Source organism: Ursus maritimus, unplaced genomic scaffold, assembly GCF_017311325.1.
Source record: "Ursus maritimus isolate PB19 unplaced genomic scaffold, ASM1731132v1 scaffold_20, whole genome shotgun sequence".
NCBI classification, from domain to species: domain Eukaryota; kingdom Metazoa; phylum Chordata; class Mammalia; order Carnivora; family Ursidae; genus Ursus; species Ursus maritimus.
This window is the reverse complement of record NW_024424453.1, coordinates 36131979-36156443: the sequence shown is the minus strand read 5'-3', so window position 1 is coordinate 36156443 and position 24465 is coordinate 36131979. Positions and strand designations below refer to the sequence as shown.

Below are 24465 nucleotides of genomic sequence, written 5' to 3'. Positions count from 1 at the left end.
TATATCTTGATAGGACTTTGGATTACATAAGTATATACCTTTCTCAAAACTCAACGAAAAGTTTACTTGATGCTTACATTTCATTGTATGTAAATTTTACATGTAAAAACAAACATATATTGAACTCTAGTTGATGATATGCATGTTGAGGAGATCACACAGAAGTATACAGATGTGTGTGTGCAGTTTATTTTGAAATGTATCAAAAGTAAGATGAATCGATGGATTGATAAAGAGAAGAGTAAGTGGATATATACATAATGAAATGAGCAAAGTAAAATGTAATCAGAGGTGGTAAGTATTAGGTGTTCACTGGACATCTTTTCAACTTCACTGAATATTGGAAAATTGTCATGATAAACTAGTGAGAAAAATAAAATAGTGGCTTCAACACGACTCCTTGTCGGACTTGATGTCAGCCTCCTGGCATTAGACAAGCACGATAGATCAGTGCCTGTCTCTGGTCTACAAAATCAAAGGGCTAGAGAGACAGGCTGGCCAGATGCTTCGGCGGTAGATAAAGGGTTGCTGTCCTGTTTAGTTTGCCCTTCTCTCCACCCGTCCAAGTTGCAAGGACAAAGGATATATAAGTGAGTGTTTCCTATGGACCAGATGTGGGTTCTACAGGAAAGAAATCAGTTTGGAGGCACTGTGACTCCTGCGCAAAAGGATCACGTGCATGGCAGAAGCTAGAGGAGCAGAAGGCATCATCCACTGGGGGAGGTTTAGGGTCCCAGGGGCGCAACAAGAGAGCCTCTGAGAAACAAAGACAAGTGTTCCTGACGGAGAGTGCGCACCCACTCAGCGCAGAGAACACAGTCATCTTGTACTAGTACTGGGCGAGTAGAACATCTGCCACTTTTTCACTGATTTCTGAGCCACTGATTTCTGGTCTAACCGTCGGTAACACTAGCTCACTCAGGGAAGGTGCTGAGCGAGCAATAAGCCATCCACGTTTTTCTGGCACATGCCCAGCCTTGCCTGACAATACCAAAGGAGGCTGGCATGGGTGGAAGGGAGGGAGTCGAGAAAAGACCTATCTCAGAATAAAGTCAGAAGAATTATGGTATATGTTGGGCTGGACATTTTAACTTCTTAATCAAAATGCTGTCTTTCAACTTAAAGAGGCTGTGGAATTATCAATTGACCAGGAGTGACCAGGAAAACTCTGGATCCTGCTGGTGGGGGAAGTAGTACCACGCTAAACAAATTTTAAATGGACAAGAAGTGTACTGGATGCCCTCCATGTCCCACCCAGATCCCCTTCAGCAGGGCACTGCACACACTCTGCTGTGACGGTCGGCTCGTCGTGGCTCACAACAATCTCCTGCTCTGGAGAACCGCCTTCGGCTGAACAGAAGCCACCTCACCCAGATTACATCACTGCACCACCACCCTCAAATAGACGGTGGCCAATGACAGATTCGGGAGTGCAAAGGTGGGATGTCAAAGGGGGCTTAATTCCGCGGTACAGTCTGTGCACCACAGATCCCCACGGACAAGGCTACAGGCAAACTTCAGTCAAGACCACATCCTTACTGAGTTTTGTTCCCCTGTCCTACCTGGCTTCCTTCACTCCCCTTCTAGCAAGACCATCTCAATGAATCACTTGCACAGGAGCCTACAATGCAGGCTCTGCTTTTAGAGACCCTTAACTAAGAGAGTGGGGGACAAAAATAAAGTTGCATTTTTATGATATTGTATCCATTCCAAAATACCTCGATACAAATGCAAAGACAAACTCTTATCTATTGGCCGATCTTCTATGGTCTCATTGCCCGGCCTGTTATCACTTCCCCAGTTCTCCCCAATCCATCGGGTGACTGCACACTAGCTTTTCCCAGGCTCCAGGAAAGAACCAGTCTTTCTGCATTGTCTCGATACACCCACATGCCCTCAGACTGTTCTGCATTTAAAAACAAATTCAATTTCTCGTTTTCCTCTTCATCTTTCTATTTGGTTTTTTTCCCCCCCAGGGGAAAAAAATCCCTATATCCTTCATATACGCGAACCTTAGGTAAATGCAAAGGGTTGAAAGTGGATTCCAGACCTCTTCGATGTAATAATATGATCTCCTGCTGGTGGACAGACTCTGGTCAAGGCAGGTAGTATAGTGGAGCCAGGACAGACAGATGGGTCAGGTGCTGCTTCCAAAACATTTCTCAGATGAGCCTGGGGAAAAAAAATCTCTCATTACATTAAATAAAAACAAGAAACCATATTGAGGGGAACGCAGCCACTTAGGAATCAAGCCATTTGAAACTGTGACACTTGCTGAGTACATTGACCATCAAAGCAGAAGGCCAGTTCCATGGACGTTAAAGACAGAGCTGAAGTATCGTTTAATTACAGTTGACTTGGAAGAGTTTTGGGGTTTTTTTTATTATGCTTTCAATGTTTGAGGTTAAAAGCCAAATGTTATAAAAGCAGCTGTGGTAAATGTCATAGTCCTTTACCTCAGAAAGCTATTTATGTCCCCTGGAATGGGGTCGAAATCCTGGAAACCACAGTCACATCTTTCTGGTGATAAATCTGCCTTGGAAATTGTCAGGTTGGGCTTAATACATAAAGGGAACATAAGGTTGGGAGGAAACAGAAGGTGCAGCTGGCAGGGGTGGGAGGTCATGAGATAATAGAGAAATAGTTACACAGGGCTAGAGGCAATGCAAAAGGAGAGCTGGGAGATCAATACTTAGCACTCAAGAGAGGAAATGTACTCAGGATCCACCTCTGTTCTCACTGCGAACCTTAATATGCTACACATCGCCAAGACACTAAACTAAATCCTAAACTCAACCCAGAAATGTCACTTATTTATAGTAATTTCTAGGATAATCTTTTACATACTCCCAGTTAGAAATTCAAGGATCAAGTTTCTGTATATGGCTTCCAAAATTGGTGCCAGTACCTTCCAAAGTTTCTGAGTCCCAGTTTCCATGAGTATCTGAAAGAAAATTTTATTCTTCAGTTTACCATGGTGTGTGTGTATTTTTTTTTTCAAAGTACAGTCCTCTTACTTCAGTATCTGAAGTCAACTTGGGAGCTTATTAAAAATGAACCTTCCAAGCTCAACCAAGATCTAATGCCTCATAGTTCTGCACCTGAAGCCTGGGAAATGCATTCATAACAAGATCTCCAGGGACATCTGAGGGACACGGAGTTCATGAACTATTGAGATGAAGAAGTGAAGACTGGAGGCTTCCCCTACATTTGACCCCAAAGTCAAGAAAGCAAGAGAAGGGACTCTAATCTCCCTAGCCTATCTGCTGTCTCTAGCTCCCAGTGATGCTGTCTTATAAGATACCCAGTGTTTCTGGAACAGCCCACCAAGAGTTAAACAGATCACTTTCCCTCTAGATGCCACTCATAACAATGACTCTTACGTTCTCTGGAGGCAGCTAGAGTTTTACACATTTTCTGAGAAGGAAAACGTCTCTTCGGGACATTATTTAAAATCTCCCATCTAGAATTTCACTTAGAAATATTATTTCATGATATCCCACGTCTGGAAACTCTTTCACCTCTTTTCCATTGCTCTTTGAGTCAAGGCCTGGACAAACTATGTCCTAATTGCATAATTCTATAGTGAGAATTTATTAAGCACCTACCATGTGCCAAAAATGGTATTAAGTGCTATCAAGACAAAAATGGAGACAAAGAACCCTCGCTGTCTGGGACATAGGGTCTAACAGGAAGAAAAGGCAAGTAAACTGGTCATTATAGCACAGTGTGATCACTGTTGACAGATTGTTAAGGGATCCCAGAAAAAATGGTATCCAAAGCAACCCAGGAATTTTAAGGAAAGTTTCTTGGAAAAGGCCCATGTGAATGTAGAAGCATGAAAAAGAATTTACCTCTTAGGCATGTAGGAGGGTAGATGGCCGGAGGACTTGTCGACATATTCACCCCATATTAACAGGGAAATTTATGCAAATCAGAGGTCAGGGGTAACCCACAGTTCTCCAGGTAGCATACAAAAACAAAACAAAAACAAAAACAAAAACAAAAACAAACCCTCAAAAAACCTCATGTTCCAATTACTGTATAACAGATCACTCCAAAACATACTGGCTTAAAATAATGATAACGGGGGCGCCTGGGTGGCTCAGTTGTTAAGCGTCTGCCTTCGGCCCAGGGCGTGATCCCAGAGTCCTGGGATCAAGCCCCACATCAGGTTCCTCTGCTGGGAGCCTGCTTCTTCCTCTCCCACTCCCCCTGCCTGTGTTCCCTCTCTCGCTGGCTGTCTCTCTCTCTCTGTCAAATAAATAAATAAAAATCTTTAAAAAATAAAAATTAAAAAAAAATAATAACGATTTTATTCTTTCATGGTTTTGGTGGGTCAAGAAAGACTTGTCTTTGCTCCCGGATGTCTATCTGGGGTCTCAGTTGGAAGACTTCGAGGCTGTGGCTGGACTCATTGGAAGGGTCATGCATTCACATGTAGCCGTTGCTGTTCCGTGTCAGCTGGGGACGCTGCCTCCACTCCATGCAGACCTCCCTATGTGATCACTCTGCATGGGATGGTTTGGGCTTCCTCACAGCATGGCAGCTGGGTTCCAAAGGCAAGCATCCCACCAGGAGAGAGCCAGGCAGATGCTATATTCTTTTTATCACCTAGCTTTGGCAGTCACAGAGCATCACTTCTGGTATACACGATTTGTCAGAGAAGTCATAAGCTCCCTGCCCAGATTCAAGGGAAACACATTTTCCCTTTTTGGCATAAGGAATGTTAGTCATATTATAAAAATAATATGTGGCATGAGATATCTATATCTATATCTATATCTATACACATATATACTTGTACAGCCATCTTTGAAAAATATGTCATATCTAGATTACTAATATAAAGAGAATTTTGCAATATCCAGATCAATGTGCCATTCAACACATAAAAATAATAAAACGGAAAATATTAGCAAACATATCTATGTGGCAAAGTACATTATGTACGAAACCCATGCTAAGTCAACTGTCTTGTCTCTGTGCCTTGAAATGCACATGCTGTATCTGTATATACAAATGCTATCTTTCGTGACCCCATCAAATAATATCTTTCAGAAAGTTGAATTTGTAAAAACTCTAAAGAATCATGTGCCCAGCATGTTCTAAAATGTGTTGCAGTAAAACAAAGCAATGATAACCCAGGGTCCAATTTTATAGGTCTCCGGCGAGGAAAATATTGTCATCTCAAGGTCTAGATGCTCGGCCTTCCGGTCTCTTCTCTGATGACCGTGTTGACAAGTTGCCCCATCCACAATCCACAGACTCACTAATTGAACTGATCTGAACTTTATCACAAAAGGTACTTGGCTCATTTTACAATAGGAGACCAAAAGCCATAATCACACAAGTAGCCACAGTTCACATTGTGCTCTGCACCGAACAGGATGATTTGCACGTAGCCGGCCTGTACTCTTTTACACCCAAACAGAAACTTGCAAGAAAAGAACATCACAGCTTTGGCTGTCAGTGCACTGTTCCCCTCCATTCACCCCGAAAGTTTAAATTGAATGCCTGCCTGCCAGCCTTTTGTCTGCCATGCCGCTGTTACACTGACACACACTTCATACCTGATTCGGTGAGGGAGGGCAGACAGACACCACTGAAGAACGGGGAGGTCCCACGGCTTACCCTTTAAGGTTGCCAAGATCCTATTGCACCTGAGTAATCACTGATGTGACCTGTGAAGTGTGACTCAGCACTGAATGGTCACGGACTGCGTGTTAAACTTTAGCGCTAATCCTAAAGTGTGGGTTAGGGGATTTAAAGCTAGAAGTTTCTAATCTAAAGGGCACGAAAGCATCATATTGATCTACCAGACGATGTCAAGAAACAACTATATGGCCCACAGATGTTTGTAACCAGTGAAGGATTAAGAAGGAGAAGAATTTCTCTGAAGTCCAACCTCTTTAAATCTTTGAAATTTCCCAGGGTAGCTAAGACAATAACCCTCGTTCTCAATAGTTATAATAGTAATAACTGTAATGACAAAATGTCGTTTAGACATAAAGCTAAGACACTTTGGCAGTTCTGTGGTTGGTGTTAAGAAGTATGACCACTTGGAACATTAGCGCATTAGAAACTGGACCCCAAAGTGACAGATTGAGGCATAGAGAAAGATATTAAGGAAAACTGTGGCTTTTACAGAAGCCAAATGCCAAAAACATCTATTTCTCTCATCTCTAGTGAATATTTTAGGCATTTTTAAACATTAAAAAGATTATGAATAAACAGCTACAGATGGGCCCAAGCAAAGAGTCACAATATTATCACTTATAAAAGTCTTCGACCTTTACATGTACTATTTTGAAGCTAGCCCCAGAAGTCATCTTGCTGATGGTTAAAATGATTGCTATGTAACAGAATGAACGTTCTTCATGTGCAAGGAGTTTACCAGCCCGTGGGGTAGTGAACAGGTGTCTCCTACAGTTCCACTGCCAAAACCCGGCCTACTCAGTGAGATTCAGTAATGAAAACAGTGCTAGTCTCTATCTAGTCCTAGCTTGAATGATCCAGCTAAATGCTCAAATATTTAAGGTTGTATTCTTCCTTGTTGTTCTCCAAGATGGTACCTGGGTATATAGCAAGTATGGCTTATATGGCCTTGTGGCAGTGTAAGGGAAGGAAAATGAAGTTCTCAAATTTCCAGTGTCTCTGAAGACTCTATGCTATAAAGAGTTGATCTCTGCCTTTCCCTGCACTGACACCAAGCCAGTGTGAGACTGGCCTTTGGACGGGGGAAGAGCTAACACTCATGCATACACCCTGGATGAAGTCCACGGTTCTAACCATTTATCTGAGGTCCTGTTGCCTCTTAGCCCTGAAAGACCCTTAGCTCTCTTGGTTCTGTTGCAACCCCTCCCCAGGGTATTCGGGAATATTACCTCTGCCTTCGAGCATACAACGTGGGGAACTGGGAGCTCTGTCCAGGCTCATCCATTTTTCTGCCTTCTGCCTCTGTACCATTGCTCCCCAGCCTCATGGAAAGTAACAGTGAGTTGAAGGCTAAAGTTCTCACAGGAAAAGAGAGCTTCCTCTGACTTTTTCCCAGGAAACTGGCACAGTAGACCTTATGTCCTCAGAGGTTCACTGCTTCTCTGGATATTTCTAAAGCTACCCTGACATGTTGAGATCCAGTCTCAAAGGGTTACGTCAAAGAATACAAATACACTTACTTTTTATTCTAACTTACCTACTGTTTCTCTCCCCATAATCCACCCAAATAATCAAGTCCATTAGGCCTGGATTTTGATGTGTTATAAAATTCCTTTCTCAATGCCATCTAGCTTTCAAAACTATTGTTTTGCTATGGTGGTTTTAAAAGAAATATTAGCATTGAAACTCAACACTGAAGGATTTACCTTGAAACCTTTAAAAATTTCTGAGAAAGGTGCCTCAGAATCTGTATTATTTATTTTTTTTTAAGTTCATGAGGTGATTCCAACACAGGGCCAGGGCCGACACTCATTAAGCACAGGCCCTCCTTCCCTGAAACAGAAGCCTCCTGGATCTAGAGGTAGGGAGCTACAAGGAAACATATTTTAAGAGGATAATTAGACATCTAATATTTATACAACAGAATCTCCATTAATCTCCATATTAGCATAGAAAGAAACCTGGAATTACATTCACACCTAATACTAATTACTGCTCTTTAAGGCTGGTGAAATTTGGAATGGATATTTTTGCTCTTGTCTTACTTTTCAACATTGCTTGTTCTTTTCCTAATTAATTTTTATCATTTAGAAAATAAAAATACAAAATATGAAGAAGAGCACATTCATAAAGATAATCAAAACACTGATTAAGGAAAGGCTGAAGGCAATCAATAACGAGGGAATAAATAGTTAAATCAACAATGGTATATCCAACAAATGGAGTATTACGCAGCCATTAAAAATGATTATCATTTATTTATTTATTTGTTTATTTATTTTAATTTATTTATGTGACAGAGAGACAGCCAGCGAGAGAGGGAACACAAGCAGGGGGAGTGGGAGAGGAAGAAGCAGGCTCCCAGCCGAGGAGCCCAGAATGCCGGGACCACGCCCTGAGCCGAAGGCAGACGCTTAACGACTGTGCTACCCAGGCGCCCCTTTTTATTTCTTTTTTTAAAGATTTTTAATGTATTTATTTGAGAGAGAGAGCATGAGCAGGGTGGAGGGGCCGAGGAAGAAGGAAAAGCAGACTCCCCACTGAACAGGGAACCTGATGCCAGGACTCAATCCCAGGACCCTGGGATCATGACCTGAGCCAAGAGCAGCCTCTTAACTTATGGAGCCACCCAGGGGCCCCAAAAATGATCATTATGAATTTCTATGTAACAGCATGGAAGATGTTTATATTACAATGTTAAGCAAAACAATGTGAGTAGAAATTATGGGTAAGGCTTCTTTATAGAAGCATGAAAGCACAAATATTATTTTTATGCCCCATTGCTTAATATCTTAATAATTACTTCTCCTCTCCCAAAGTTTTAATTAAATTGGAACTTCTTCAAGATTTCAAAATCATGAATCCCCAAAGGTGCAAAATCGACTGTCCTGTGAGGTAAGAATGAATTATTTGAAAACATCTCTCACCAGAGCCAGTCAAAGTACATGATGGCTGTAGTCACCCCTTTGACAAATACAGATGTGGTTAAATTGATTCATTTCTAGAAGCTCTAAGGAATGTGGGAGCTCCTTTGCAAATAAGGAAGAAAAAAGAAAAATGGGAGAAAGTCAGGAGAACCGCAAACTCTTTTGTACAGTGGGTGAAATCTTCCAGGACAGCAGTTTAGACAAATCTTGGTTCCTCTGTGGACTTGCATTCATCTGGAACTTGTATTCATTGAAATAACTGATTATGTCAGTAACATGAAATTAAATGCCGAGCTGGAGAAACTTACACAAAATTCCCAGGTGCCTTAGGCAGCAGAAATAGAGAAGGAGTTTATCCTGCAGACTTAGTGTGGGCCAGCGGAGCTTATGTAGTTGGGGGTAGAAAGAGGGCAGCATCCTAGATGTGCGGCCCCTCCTATTCACAGGATGAATAGAAGAGTAAGGAATGTGGCCTGGGGCGAAAAGAGAAAAAAAATTGGACAAATGAGTAAAAAGTAAATGAAAAGATATGAGAGATGACATGAGTGAGGACAGTCGGAGGTTAGAAAAGCTTAGGGCAGGAGGAAGGCAACGTCTAGGTTCAATCAGGGTGGGAGGTAAATTGAAGACAAAATTAAAAGAAAAACAACTTCATTACCTGCTTCTATAAACTTGGTTTAGAGCTATTAAATGTAACTTGTGTCATCCTCATTTAGAGTTATTACATCAAGTTTCTATTTCTACCAACTGCTAGGTTCATAAAGGGGGCCACTTACAGGTGTTGTGAACCCCAATACCCGTAACAGTCCCAACAGGCCCCTCTCCTCGCAGGCATCTAGTAACTTGTCTGCACAAGTGATCTGGTTGTAACCATGGCTAGGATCTGGTCATCTTCCTGGTACTCTTGCCCTGCAGGCACACAGTCTGAAGAAGTGATGGTTTTTTCCTTATTCATTATAATTCATTCGACAAATATACATTGAAGTCTCACCACGTCTAGGCACTATTCTCGTACACTAGATACAGTGAAGAACAAGACAAACAGGTTCTTGTTCTCATGGCGCTCATGTGTTAGCAGGAAAGAGAAACAATGAACAAGCAAACAAACAAATCTGACAAGGGCTATTTTCATAATTCTCAGAAGTAGAACTTTGGAAGATTTCACCTTAAAGCTTGTTTGTAAAGGACATAGTCAACCATAGTGGTCACACTATGCTCTTTGATGGCTGTATCCTGAGTGGGTTCGTGTATGTGAGTGTGAGTCCATGCGTGTGTGTGTATTCAGCTATCATAACAGATTCATTACTTTGCTATGAGTTGTGACACCATCACCCCATGTCATACAAAACCTACGCCAGCTTTTCTGATTAGCAATGTATCAGGCACTAGAAGAGACACAGTGTGGAATGCCAGGGAAGCAGGATATATCTCTGTCTGCCACACACTTAGGGTCTAATGGTGGAAACAGGCAAGTACATATATAATGAAAGTAGAAGAAAAAAATGTAAATCCTAGAAGAGAGATGGTGTTCAACTGTTATAAAAGTATCCAGGCCCACAGTGGTCAAATGACTTGACCAAGGTCACACAGCTTCTCAGGGAAATAGCTAGATGTCCAGCCACTATTTTTCCCACAGAACCTCAGAAAATGTCAAACTGACACAGAATCAGCATCTTTCAACAAGCCCTAAATAGGATTATTCCCTCCTACAGGGTTTCCTCCCTGACTAGAAATCCAAGTTTAACAGTCAGTAGCTAGAACCGCAAATTGAAATTTAATAGGACTGGATTCTGCTGGGAAATTCGGTGAATCCTTCACTTCTGTCTCTATTTCTCCCTCCGTACCATGAGGCAAACAAGATAGAAGTCAATCCTCCATCCTGTGGGGAGGAAAGAGGAAGAAAACTAACAGTTTCTGACCTCTTCTTTTACACATGGCCCCACGTTAGACCCCATATTACATGTGTCATTGAATCCTCACGACATCCTGGTGTGGCAGAAATTACCCCCATTTTGTAGATAAGTACATGAGTTAAAAGAGGTTAAGAACCTTGCCCAATGTCACACAGCTGCGCTAGAGCCAGGATTCAAAAGCAATCTGTCTGCTCCTCACCCCTGTGCCAAGCAGCCACCCACTAGAATAATTTGAGCTCCTTATTAAAAAGATACTATATGGGTCCAAAACATTATCAGCCGTGTGAAAAGCCTTGCTATAATTGTGGATAAAAAGCCTTCACTGGAATTTTAATTTTAGGACTTAAACACTAAGATAATATGTTTTATAAATATACAATTTAAAATAATTTCTCTTCAAGTAAATTGTATTTTTAAGAGGTTTCCTGTAATTATAGCCACAAAAAGAACACAGACAGAATTATATACCCTCTAAGGTGAAAGAAGAGCATAAAGAGAAAATCGCTCTGCATGAAGAAGCCAGCGTGTTAAATAGTCACACACACCAATGATACTATGCACAAGCCAACTTCTCCCCCTCCTCTCCACCTCCTGCCGCCCTCCTGCCATTCTGTATCAGTGCTCATCTACCCAGCTCTTCTCACTTCCTTTTACAACCTAGTACCCCTATTTTTTGTTCCTTCTACACTCCTACGGCCTAGAGTATCAGAGGATAAAGAACACTTGAAGGCCTGAATAAACACAAGCCATTCCAAGCTGTGTAGCTATGAGCTGGTGATTTTAACCCCCTGAGACTCAGTTTCCTCAGTTGTAGGTAGAAAACATGATCCCTACCTCTCTGTTGTCAGATGATGGGGACAGGGAGCGGGATACTTCTATGGTATCTATGGCTCAGGGAATGTTTTCCCCTCTCAAAACCACATTCTGAAGGAAGAGCCAAGAATCCTGGGTATGTCATACCCACTTTCTGGTGCCCACCCTGCTTATCCTCAGCCTTCCATAGTGGGGAAAGAAGGTGGCCAGTTTTTATAGGAGGAACACTTGTTTGTTTCTCTTAAAATTGGCAAAGGCAACTCTGGGAAACTGTCTACCTGAGCAAACTTCAGCTTGTTGAAGATGTTTAGTGGGCTTTGCTCACAGAAGCCAACTAGCCCTAGCTCTGACACTTGGTCACCGTGTGACCTTGGACTGAGGGGCTTACTCTGTTTGGATGTCAATCTGTAACTTGGAAATAAAACCACTACTGGCCTAGCCTCCCTCGTAGGGAAGATGTGATCTCTGGCGGTATCAGGGATATGAAGGCACAGCCGATGCATCAGTTATGACTTTAAAATGATTGGAACTGCCTGGAAAAAAAAATCAGGAGAGTAGAACATGGATTTGTTTCCACTGCTGGAAAGCAAATTACTTGTGCCCCTGAAGGCAAAAAGTAAGTCAGAATTCAATTTCTTAATAAAACAGATGACTTCTAACCCTTTTCTCACATCTATGTTAGTATTGGTTCTCCAAAGACAGTCTGAAACTCACTTCATAATTCATCCTCTCTACTTTTCTTTTATATGACTCTGATCAATGCAGCTAACGTAATTTCTAAATCCATACAGCAAATAAAAATTACACTCCAATCATACCTTACCATATACAAGAACCTTAAAGTCAGAGAGTATCTTATTCATCTTCTCATCCCCAGTATTTAGCACCGTACAAAAACAGAATATATATATATATATATATATACATACACACACACACATGCGTGTGTGTGTGTGTGTGCGTGTGAGTATGAAATGCATTTGGTAAAATGTATATCCTGAGCAATTTTTCAGAATAATTAGACATTTGAAGTCTATCCAAGACTGAACCTTCATTTCTCATAGAACTTGTATGAGCATTTAATACAAATATAAGAAATATCTTATCAGAATCAAGAATTTTCATTAAGGTACATTCGAGGCACTTATAGAGAAGGAAACATTAGTCTCATTGCTTACTCTAGCATGCTTCAGCTTTTCAGGCCTGAGTTTCACTCCCTGCAAACAGTGTCAAAATATACAGACCTTGGGAGAGGAGCTAATACCACTACAGCCACTGTCTGTGGGGTATTATAATACCACCAGCTATCCAGCAGCTTAGAACTCAGGTCCCTAACAAGTATAAGGACTTCATGCTTGAAACTTTAATACTCTTACGAAGATGGAATGAATAATGTCAATGCCAGGCCAGAAAGGCCATAGTATACAACTTTTATAATGCTCAAACCCAGCCTCTGTTTCATGGAATGCTGCCTTGTAGGCTGTATGTGGATAGAGATGTAGCCCTCACTGGGCCCATCTGAAAAGCCTGTTGTCTATGTAGTGGAGGATGCTAGCTGTATAGATCTGGCCACCTCTGCATTGGAAAATCTCCCTAGCAGGTTACTTTTGTTGCTTTTTTTTTTTTCCCCACTAGCACACCTGGCTACTACATCCCCAGATTTAAAGGTGGCATCCAGCTTCATCAGGAGTTTTGCACACTTAAATGAGACCCACATTGCTGAGTAGGAGTGGGGGGCTATTCAGTGACACCCACCAGTTCAGCCAACTTGCAGTCAGGCAACCTGCATGGCCCAAGTACTTTGGACCCACCAAGATTGGGACCATGAGCTAGAAAACCAATCCCACCTGCTTAAATTTGTAACTTCACTTTTTTACTTTTATTTTTAACTTACCGATGCATGGATAAAATTGTGTTATACTCAATTCTGTCTCCTAGTTTCTGTTTCCTTCTCCCATTTCTCTACTAAAAAAGTAAATTGAATAGTCCATTATGTCACAGAAGGAAGATACCAGTTCCCAGCTCTCACTTGTGAACCGTAACATGTGAGTCGGATGCCCTGTTTTTGAGGGAATGTGGGCAGGGGAGAATCAAGAGAATGCACATCTTATAGTCCCTGAGTAGGTAGCCTTCTGCTTATGTAAATATAACAGGATCCCAAGTCCTTTTGTGCAACACTCAGGTTTGCAAAGAAAATCTAGCTACTTTATGTGTTTTTATAATTGATTTAATCTTCCTAAGACCATTGCTTGATGGTAATGATAGAGGTGTAAGGATGGGGCTTGGGGGGCAGGGTCCTTTATCCCAACAGAAACAGTTCATTAGAAACACTTCATGCACATTTGTAATTGAGTTTTCCTTCATAAGAACTTCTACCAGTAATTATTTTTCTATTAAGATATTAAGATTTTACCGCTGCAAAACTAACCTTCTTTTACTTACTCTTTTATTTTTATTTATTTATTTTTAAAGATTTTATTTATTTATTCGACAGAGAGAGAGACAGACAGCGAGAGAGGGAACACAAGCAGGGGGAGTGGGAGAGGAAGAAGCAGGCTCCCAGCGGAGGAGCCCGAGCGGGGGCTCGATCCCAGGACTCTGGGATCACACCCTGAGCTGAAGGCAGATACGTAATGACTGAGCCACCCAGGCGCCTCTTACTTACTCTTTTAAAGCCTTCATTTACTTCATTTCATAACAACTGCGTCTTGCAGATGGATACAGACCATGAAAGTATTATATTGATTGTAATTGTAATTGCAAAGCTTTCTCTCTTAGTGCAGAGAGGCTACTACTAAAACAAACAAAACATAGGCTATTCATCTTTGTCTAGATTTGAGGTGGGCAAATAAAAGACACATGAACATCTTAAAACAAACAACTTCTTTTACTATAATAATAATTTCACCTTTTCAAATGATTAAAGATTTAGAAGTAGATGCTCTTCTTCAAGCTGCCCTATCAGTGTAGAGATTGGTAATATTCACCCTTTCTTAACTGCTGATGCTCTCGCACTGAACTAAGCTACATACTCCCTCACTTTTGGCCTCAGGCTCTTCCCCAGAATTACTCTTTCCAAGTCCTATTCCCTCACAGTCCTGTTTGCCCTCAGATAAGATGATTAGCTAATCCATGTCATGTTAATATACTACTCCAACAACAACAAAAATAGGTGACTTGTAACAGCCTTACCTGGGTTTCTACTCTGGCTGAGATGGAGTAACAGGGACTGGATTTATTCTCCCGCCTGAAACAATTAAAAAAAAAATCCAGATAAAATACGTGAAACTAGTTTTCAAGACAGTGGTCATCAGGCAACAAAATACAATTACCCCTGAAAGATGGAAAACAAGAGAAGTGTGTCCTATAACAGCGGCAGCTTGCTCCCTGCAGTAATTTTCTAGGCCATGGTACAAGGAGGGAGGCTCCAAGTAGAACACACCAGCCTCCCTGAGCTGGAGAAATTAAGCTGTGGGTCCAGGGAGACCGAATAGCTAGAGTTACAGGACAGACATCAGAGAAGGAAAAATGACACCCAGAGAGAACTGGGGAGCTCTGCAAATGGTGCCTCCTTAGCTGCATACTAAATCAGCACATTCATGTGAGGGAACTATCCAAAGATAGGGAAAGAATTACCTAAGGGAAGAAAAGTAAATGTGCCTAGTACTCAGTGCCAGGAACAGTGCCCCATCCCTTCATCCAGCTCCTTCAGCCAAACTAGAACTCTTCATAACTGGGCATTTTGTAGAGTATTCAGAGGATTTTGCCTTACTCGTGGGGAAAATTAATTCCACTCTAAATACAGCCTATTGCCACCTAAGAAACCTTAAAAGCAAGACCCAATAAGATCAAACTGTTTAAAAGTAACTTAACCATGTTCCAGAACAAAATTCAAGAATATTTATAGGCATAGAAAAATATCTGGCACTCGACAAGGTAAAATTCAGTGTCTAATATACGAACAAAACTTACCAGATGTGCAAAAATCAGATAAATATGACACCTAGTGAAAAGGAAGGTCAGTCAAGCCAAAGTGACTCAGAAATGACACAGATGATAGAATTAGTAGGCAAGAACACTAAAACAGTTATTATAACGGTATGCCACATATTCAGGGAGCTAGACTATGTGGTAGACGAGATTCCAAAGATAACAAAAAATGATTTGAATCAAAATTCTAGAGATGAAACTGTGAGTGATGAAAGATAAGCTGGATGGGATCAAGAGAAGATTGCACATTACAGAAGAAAAAATTAGTAAACTTACATAGTCACAGAAACTATCCATAATAATAATAATAATAATAATAATAATAATAATAATAATAATAATGAATGAAAAAAGAGAAAGAACAGAGCATCAATGAGCTGTGGGAAACTTTCAAAAGGCCTGATATATGTAACTGGAGTTCCAGAAGTAGTGGAAGGGGTGGAGACAGAAAAAATATTTGGCCCAAAATTTTCCAAATTCAATGAAAATGATAAACCCACAAATTCAAGCTCAAAAATCTCCAAGCACAATATGAAGAAACCTACACCAAAGCACACTGTAATCAAATGGCTGGAAAATTGTTTTAGAAATTTGCCTCTCCCCTAAGGAAATTGCTTTCTTATAGTCCCTTTTAATGCACCTGGAGGTAGAAAGATGTCCTTATTCCTCTTCATCACTTCTGGACCATTCTTTCTCATATTTCTCTTAAAATATTCTTGACTTTGAATTTTATGTTATCACAGTAAATTACCCTCTACCCTTCATTATTTGTCATCTACTGCCCATGGGTTACTCTCTGTCCTTAATATTTTTAGCTCTTGGTTCACTGTCCCTCTCCCCAAGATTTCTATTGTACCATTTCTTAGCAATGTCAATATATGAATAAATGATCTAACACTTTGCTCAGTTCCTTGACCACCTCTGTATTATAAATTATGTCCTCCACTGCTTCAGTGGTCCTGCCTAGAACTCATCATTACAATAAATCACCCCTTCCCTTTATGCACCTATTCCTGGCCTTGCTTCGTATTTCACCAAGAATAGATTTTCCACAGATTTCCCCCCAAATACATCTAACTACCTACCAGCATCAGAACCATCTACTCTTCATTCACTAAAAGAAGTGAGCCATTCATATAGTCCCTTCCTTGTGTATCTAAGTCCATCTCTCTCTTAAGGATTTACTCTAGTTGTTCTCCCCTCTCTTTTCTGTACCATTGATGGTTCCCTCTCTACTAGACCATTCCCTTCAATTTGTAAACATGCTGTTATTACATCTACTTGAATAAACAAACAATAACAACAACTCACCCCTGCCACACCTTCTCATTAAAAAAAAAAAAAGCCATTTTCCATAATTGAGGTAACTTCTTATTCTGTTAATTGGTAATTAAAGGGAAAGAATTAAGCTTTTAGGAAAAAGTATGATCCATTCTCAGTTGATGAAAAAAGCTCTCTTTACCAAAAAAAAAAAAAAAAAAAGCCAACTAAAAACGTAGAGGAAAACAATAAATTTGAAAATCATCATCTAAAGTTCTCCAATTAAATAATTGATTTAGGTATTAGATGAAATATAGAAACAGAATTTCCACATGGTGCCAAAATATCTCTGCACAGATTGTTTGCTAATTGCAATGGGGAAACTGTGCCTTTATAAATAGAAATATCTGTTGGGCTACAACCCTAACCAAATAATACAGAAAAATAGAAATTTAGAATCACTAGACAACCCCATATTAATGTCTCCTAATGAAATGCAAAATGAAGTGCACAACGTCACCCATGAAATATTACTGACAAAAGTATTTAACCTAATCTAATCAAGACTTTAAACTTGTAAGCAGGATATTTTATATACTTCATGGGTGATGTGTACCCTATACTGCATTTCATTAAAAGGTAGAGATAGATACACATGTATATATATATATATATATGTATATATATATATATACATATATATATATATATATATATATATATATTAAAGATGTTATTGATTTTTTTGAGAGAGAGCAACAATGAGCATGAGCAAGGGATCAGGGGGTGGGGGGAGAGGGAGAGGGAGAAGCAGACTCTCCACTGAGCAGGGAGCCCAATGCAGGCCTCGATCCCAAGACCCTGGGGTCATGACCTGATCCGAAGGCAGATGCTTAACTGACTGAGCCACCCAGGCACCCTACATATATGTATTAGAATTAAAACAAAAACAAAAACAAAAAAACAAACAAACAAAAAAACCCACCCCACTACTTTTTCTGAACCCCACCTCCCCTTTTGTTCACTGACCTTTTTTGTTGCAAGACTTGAAACATCATATATAATTGCTGGTGTCAATTCCTCCCCTCTAATCCTCCCTTAAACTACTTACAATCAGACTTTCACACCCCAACATGCCACCCAAACTAGCCTTAATATAGTCAGTCACCCATGTCTTCCCCATTGCTAAAACCAATGATCAATTCTCAGTCCACAGCACACTTGATATAGCACTGAGGTCTGGCCACACCTTCTTCTTGATGTCCTTTCTTCTCTTGGGCTCAAACGTCATATTCCTCTCTCACTGGTAGTTCATTATCAGTCTCTTTTCCAGACTCCTTATCTTTCCTGGACCTGGTTTCTGGAATACTTCAAGCTTCAATCTTTGATCTCTTCTTATTGTATGCACACACTTCCTTGGTGATATCATTCTGTCTCCTGGCTTTTACTACCATCTCTACACTGTGTGCTCCATATGACCTCTCTCTCCTAAACTCTAGAATCATCTCTCTCAACTTCATCATAAACTCCAATCACACGGCCTACTTAAATTATCCCTTTATGTGTCTACTATTCACCTCAGGCCTTACACGGTCCACAACTGAACTCTTTTTTTTTTTTTTAAGATTTTATTTATTTATTTGACAGAGATAGAGACAGCCAGCGAGAGAGGGAACACAAGCAGGGGGAGTGGGAGAGGAAGAAGCAGGCTCATAGCGGAGGAGCCTGATGTGGGGCTCGATCCCATAACGCCGGGATCACGCCCTGAGCCGAAGGCAGACGCTTAACGACTGCGCCACCCAGGCGCCCCCACAACTGAACTCATAATCTTCCTTCTCAAAACCTATGTTAGAAGGTGGAGGAGGGTCAATAATGTATCCTCCAGCCTGAGAAGGCACTTTAAGACTGAAAGATGAAGCAAGCAGCTCCACATCGTTTACATGCAGTTTTATTCAGGGTAACTTCCTGAGGGGGAGGGGATTGGGCAGACAAACAATCCTGACACAGTGCAACTATTCTCTGCCACACCCAGACTTTAACCCCACCTTTTATAGAGTGAGGGGTACGGTGGTGAGGTCACAGGGTAGTTATCTAAGATGGGGTCTTCTGTGTACCAGCCACCTCTACTAGTTACCTAAAGTGGGGGCTTCTCTACATCACTTAGGGAAGATCAGAACAAGTCGTCTCACATTCTGGTCAGGGCACACCCTAACCTCCACAGGGCCTAGGGCATGTAGCCCTGAGGGAAGTCATTGCACTGGCATAAACAAGAAGAAGGGCCAAAGATGGAGTCAGTGCTGTCAGCCCTCCTACACCTGTGTCATCTACACATTTTCGCATCTTAACTGCCAGTGATTCCATTCTTTTAGTTGTTCCAACCCATAAGCTTGGCTTCACGTTTACTCCTTTTTCTTTCACTCTATATCTAATCCAATCCTGTTGGTTCTACTTTCAGAATATACCCAAAATCCAACTATTTCTCACTTTTGTCCAAGCAGCCATAGCCTCCCAATCAGGGAGTCAGTCATGAAATGTCTCCCCGCTTCCACTCATCCAGTCCTGCTCTACTACTCTCATCATAGGTTTTAAAAGGATCACTCAACAGCTTCGTCTGGTCAGAACAGAATTCTTCTCTATCCTATAAGACTCAACAAGATCTGATCCCCACTATGTCAACTCTTCGACCTCAATTCCTAATATTCCTAATATTTCCCCCTAAGTCACTCTGTTCAGGCACACAGGCCCTTTGCTTTTCCTGGTGTATTCTGGAGAATGAGCTAAACTAAGACCACCAATGATTCACAGGTCTTTATGTCTGTCCTATCCACAAACACCAGCTTTTCCTCACCATACTCCAACAGAAAACTTCTTCCTTGAAATGTACCATGGGTTAGTAGAGAATTTTACTGTTAAAAGACCTTCAATCACGCATTCATTCTACAAACGTTTGCTAGTCACTTTAGCTCAAATCCTTAGTGGGTACAGATAGATGAGACGAGGTGCTTCCCTTTGAGTCAAGTGGGGAGAAACAAACGCAGAAGATAATTACAACACGAAGTGGTGGATATGGAGAGATTTCAAGGTATTATAAGAATACAGAGGAGTACTTTAATTTGGCTAAGGAGGATCAGCTATGACTTTGCAAAAGCGATTATGTCAGAGGAGTTGAAGTCTTTTCACCATTGAAACGAGTGACCTTAGACATGCTGCAGAAAATCCCTGACATCAATTTGCCCATCGGTAAATCTGGGACGTTAAAACTTACCTCACAGGTTTGTTTTGAATGTCAATAAAAATGATATATGCTTGTTAAAGTGTCGTGGGAGTGTTACCTCTGGTTATATTTGTTATATTATCCTTCTCTGGCCTCTTGCTCACCACCATCCACACAGAAGCAAGTACTTTAGAAAGTGCAGTATCCGTTCAGACAGCTTCAAGCATCTGAAGAAACGAACTTATTAGCTCAGTATCTAAAATTCAATATCTTGAAAAACTTAAGTGCTTCTTATTTTTGTTCTAGCCTTATGCATCTTTTTGATATTTTGTTGAGGGCAATGCTATCACGTTCATCTACACAACCCTAGTCAATATGCATTGATTTGTGTTCTAATATTCATGAAACAAAGGCTCGGCTCAAAAGCAACCCTCTGGTTTTGGGTCTATTTTATGCCACAAATGAACAGCTAATAGAGCTATAGTTACTGACGGCTACATCAGAGAGAACGCTAATGCACCAGCCTGACAGACTATAAGGGAACCTGGAAGTAACATAATTCACATAAAATCCTCTTAGCAATTAATTTTCCCCCTAACATGTATCTGGAACCCAGTGTGTAGACTGATAAACTGGGTAATATTGGGAGAGGGAAAGGAACTCATTGATAAGATTTCTGTGCTTTATCATCAAACACAGCACTGACCTCTGGTTTCCCCCCATAAAGTGCCAGATATCTTCTATTGCTTTTTAAGATAATTAGTAGGGGAAAATGTCTTAGGGAAAAAAAGCCCTCTGAATTGGGTGTTGTGGTGGTTTTAAAAACAGTCACAAATTCTTTGATACTGCTCCATCAGGAGGGGAGATCTCTATTACCTTCCCTTGAATATGGGCAGACCTGTGACAGCTTTGGCCAAGGAGAGTAGAAGTGACATTTTGTGATTTCCAAGGTCACCTCACAAAAGGCCATGCAGCTCTATTGGGGTCGCAGAACTCTCACTCTCCTGATGCTCCCTTCCGGGATGCTCCCACTTGGGACCCAGCCACCTCACTATGAGAAGTGCAATCCACATGGAGAGGCCACGTGTCCGTGTTCCTGTCAACAGCTCCAGCTGAGCCCAGCCCTTACATCATCCTGGCCCATGCATCAGACATGTGAGTGAGAAGTTTCCAAATAATTCCAGCCCCCATTCATTTGAGCCATTGCTCAGCCCTGTGAATCTTCCCAGCTGAGGCCGCAGACTTTGTGGAGCACGGACAAAGCATCTCCATTATGTATTCTGAATTTTTGATTCACAGTTGTTATTTTACGCTACTACATTTTGGGATACTTTGTTTTGCTACCCTAAATAACTGGAAATGGTGGTTCATAAATGCCATCAATGAGAACAATTAAAATATCTAGCAATTAAGATGACCAAAAGAGATGAATGTGTTTTTTCCATACTGGAAACTACACAGAGCTCATCTGAACAGATAAAAAGGTTTCTGGATGTGGAAAGCTGGACTCAGTACCTAGAAAAATTTTCAGTGAGATGCTGGGACAATTCATAGTGGGGTTTTGTTTTGTTTTTTCGTTTTTTGGTAAAATAGTTTTATCCTCTGTCAAAACGCAAACCAACACAGTGCAGGGGGTGAGGGGAGGCCACACAGTATAGCCTGTCTTTTATAGAAGAGAGGATGAGATTTAAAAGCCTCACCCCACTGTTTACCCAGCTGAGAAAAAAATCCTAATACCCACTTAGAAATATCTCTTGTAATATTAAAACAAAAGTATTTCCAGGGCCCATCTAGCTCTGCTCCTGCACAGAAAGGGTTAAACTTCAATATTTGATCTCAGGGTCACAGAGTGGGGTGGTAAGGAAAGGCAGATCGGGAAAGGGAGGTGGGGCGGTGCTAAAAAACAGAGGGACAAACCACCATATCTAAGGCCCTCTAGAATATCCAGAAGCAAGTTGGGGGAGGGTACCTGTTAGACTGAGAAATCAGTGCTGTACCCCAAGATTGTCTCACTCCTGTCCCCAGTCCCTGATGCTCTGGGGTGATCTGTCCTTTCAGACACCACTGTGAGGTCCCAATATCAGGATCCATCTTTTCAGCTCACTACCCCGCTTTTAAGGTCCCCTCTAACAGGGAGCAGCCCCGTCCCCAAATGAGCGTGAAGAAAGCTGGGGGGTCCTTTCTGGGAGGAGGGTATTTCAAGGTGAGCCACTTTTGGGGTCCCCTTTCAATCCCTGACCAGACAGTAAATGTGGTGCTGCCTCGTCCTTGGAATGCCTTGTCCTTGGAAACCTGGTCTACATTCAGGGCCTTGAGCTTGGACTCCATTTCCCTTGATTTCCTTTGGGCCAGAACCTGGATGTGACTAGAGACGTGTTTGCGAGTTTGGGTCCTCCCTGTTCTCAGCTTGATGTAGCAGGCGATCAGTTCGTTCCAACCATACATCTTGCCTTCATCAGAAAGGATGATTTTCTGCCAGCTACGTGGTGGGTACACGGCCAGGGCCCCCTGGAAGCTCAGCTTGATGTCCAGACTCCGCACAGCTGCTGCATCTGAGCCACCATCTCCCCCAACCCCTCACTGCCCACGGTGCCCTCCTCACTTCTTGTCCAGCCACTGCTATCGTCCAGAGGGGCCCCAGCCCAGGCCAACCGGCCTGGGCCGGGGAATTACAGGCGGGTGAGGCACTGCACAACTGATAGTATTTTAACTGTATTTGCTAACTTACCAGTCAAGTCAGAGAGATTGTTTTTATTGTCCTGTCTCATCAGTCCCGTTCTCTAGCGATGGGAGAAATAAATGGGAAAGCAAAACTGCGGGTGAATGGGCTTGTTTCTGTTAACTACAGCAACCCTAATGTTACAAAATGACTTAACAGAAATAATAGCATGGGCTTTTCTCAATGTCATAGAGAAGATGCAAACTCTAAGTTTTGAAATTTCAGATCTTAATCCATGTTAAAAGATCAAGACTGCAAAAATATAAAACTAAATAATATTTATAACTGCCAAAATCTTCATCTTTTTTAATGTATAAAATATCTTTTAATTGTTAAGACTTCCTCATATTTAACTTCCCCAATTTAACTCAGTGTTTTTTTCTAAAAGATGGAGTTTCATTACTAATTAACCTTCACAAAAACAGAAGGTATTCCTTTTGCACCAAAGGTTGTAATTTTCCATAGCTTTGACTTTCGTTTAATACACCGTAAAGAACATGTTTTTGCTGAATTTTAAAATGCTACCATTCTGGGGCGCCTGGGTGGCACAGCGGTTGAGCGTCTGCCTTCGGCTCAGGGCGTGATCCTGGAGTTCTGGGATCGAGCCCCACGTCAGGCTCTTCCTCTGGGAGCCTGCTTCTTCCTCTCCCACTCCCCCTGCTTGTGTTCGCTCTCTCGCTGGCTGTCTCTCTGTGTCAAATAAATAAATAAAATCTTTAAAAAAATAAATAAATAAAATAAAAATAAAATGCTACCATTCTGGGAGGTAAAGAACTGAGTTCTAAGTGAAATGCGAAACCGTAGTCTTCCTAGGAAATGTATTTCTCTGAGAAAAAATTAAAATGTGCCAAATATATCTCTACAAAGAAAGAAGGACATTCTTACTGATGTCTACTCCAGGAATAACCTCCTGAGGAAAATTTTGAAAAGATTTGCGCATTTTAAACGTCCTGAACTAAATTAGTTAATTAAAAATATGGGTGAGCAAAGTCCACTGCGGTTAAAGGGAGAAGAATAGTCAGCAATCATTTATCACAGTGCCCGGTTTCAAGGATTTCAAGATACCTGATTAACAGCGGCAATTCTCATTTAGATTCGTTATCTGATGGACCAGAGTTGTTATTGATCTAACAGTTGACCTCACTGCAGGCTTAGGGTGTGACAATAATAATCTCTCCGTACAGTGGGCCTGCAGTCATTGACAGCTTGAGTAATGATTAGATGAAACACATGATTAAATAGCTAATTCCTAAAAACTCTCATTCCATTTCTATTGACGCCTCAGCTTTTCCACAGGCTTCATATCCTACTTTTCTATCCTTCTTTATTTCCTCCTCTCCTCTTCTAAAATGATCTATGGAAGTTTTGAAAAGGACGTTTTACTAGAGTTAAAATTGTTAGTCAGGAAAACTCTTCCTGTACCCTCTTAGATTGGGTGACTGGGGGCATGCAAATTTAACTGACAAAAGACAATCAACCGGAGAACAGGAATACAGATGTATTCGTATTTTGCATGCCTAGAAGTTTTCAGAAAAAAAAGTAAAACTCAAGCAGTTAGATGATGGGATTTGTTCACCATTGTAACAAAGGAAAGGGGGTTAGGCTTTGAGGAACAATAAATTGTAGGAAAGTGACTAAGAAACGTCTGAGGAAAATGAATGGAATAGAAGTGTCATCGCAGTAAGGTTTGTGAGGACTCATCTCAGTGTGACTGCTGTGAACGAGCTGTTCTCTTTTTCCTGGTACAGGGGAGGGAGACACCTTCACAGAGTAATTTATGCCCTGCTTTTAGGCCCATCAGCAGAAGGCAAAAAAAACCCTCTTCCTGATCTCTTGATTCTCAACTGCCTTCAATTCAAAATAATCCTTAGGCCAAAGTGGCATCTTTGGGGGTGACATATTCTGGACCCCTTCAAAATTCTTACTTTTATTTCAACGTATCTTAAGGATAGTGACTAAGAGTGTCTCCTA

The 24465-nt window shown here is 41.2% G+C and overlaps 1 long non-coding RNA gene across 1 annotated transcript in view; it reads right to left on the bottom strand.

The window, feature by feature from the left end:
• Positions 1–15094, bottom strand: part of LOC103679660 — a 103269-nt gene extending 88175 nt beyond the window's left edge. The window contains exons 1-2 of the long non-coding RNA XR_572982.2: positions 14504–15094; positions 2051–2172 (exon numbers count right to left, since the gene is read on the bottom strand). This is a non-coding gene — a long non-coding RNA (uncharacterized LOC103679660). The remainder of the gene's footprint in view (positions 1–2050; positions 2173–14503) is intronic.
• Positions 15095–24465: the final 9371 nt, after the last annotated feature.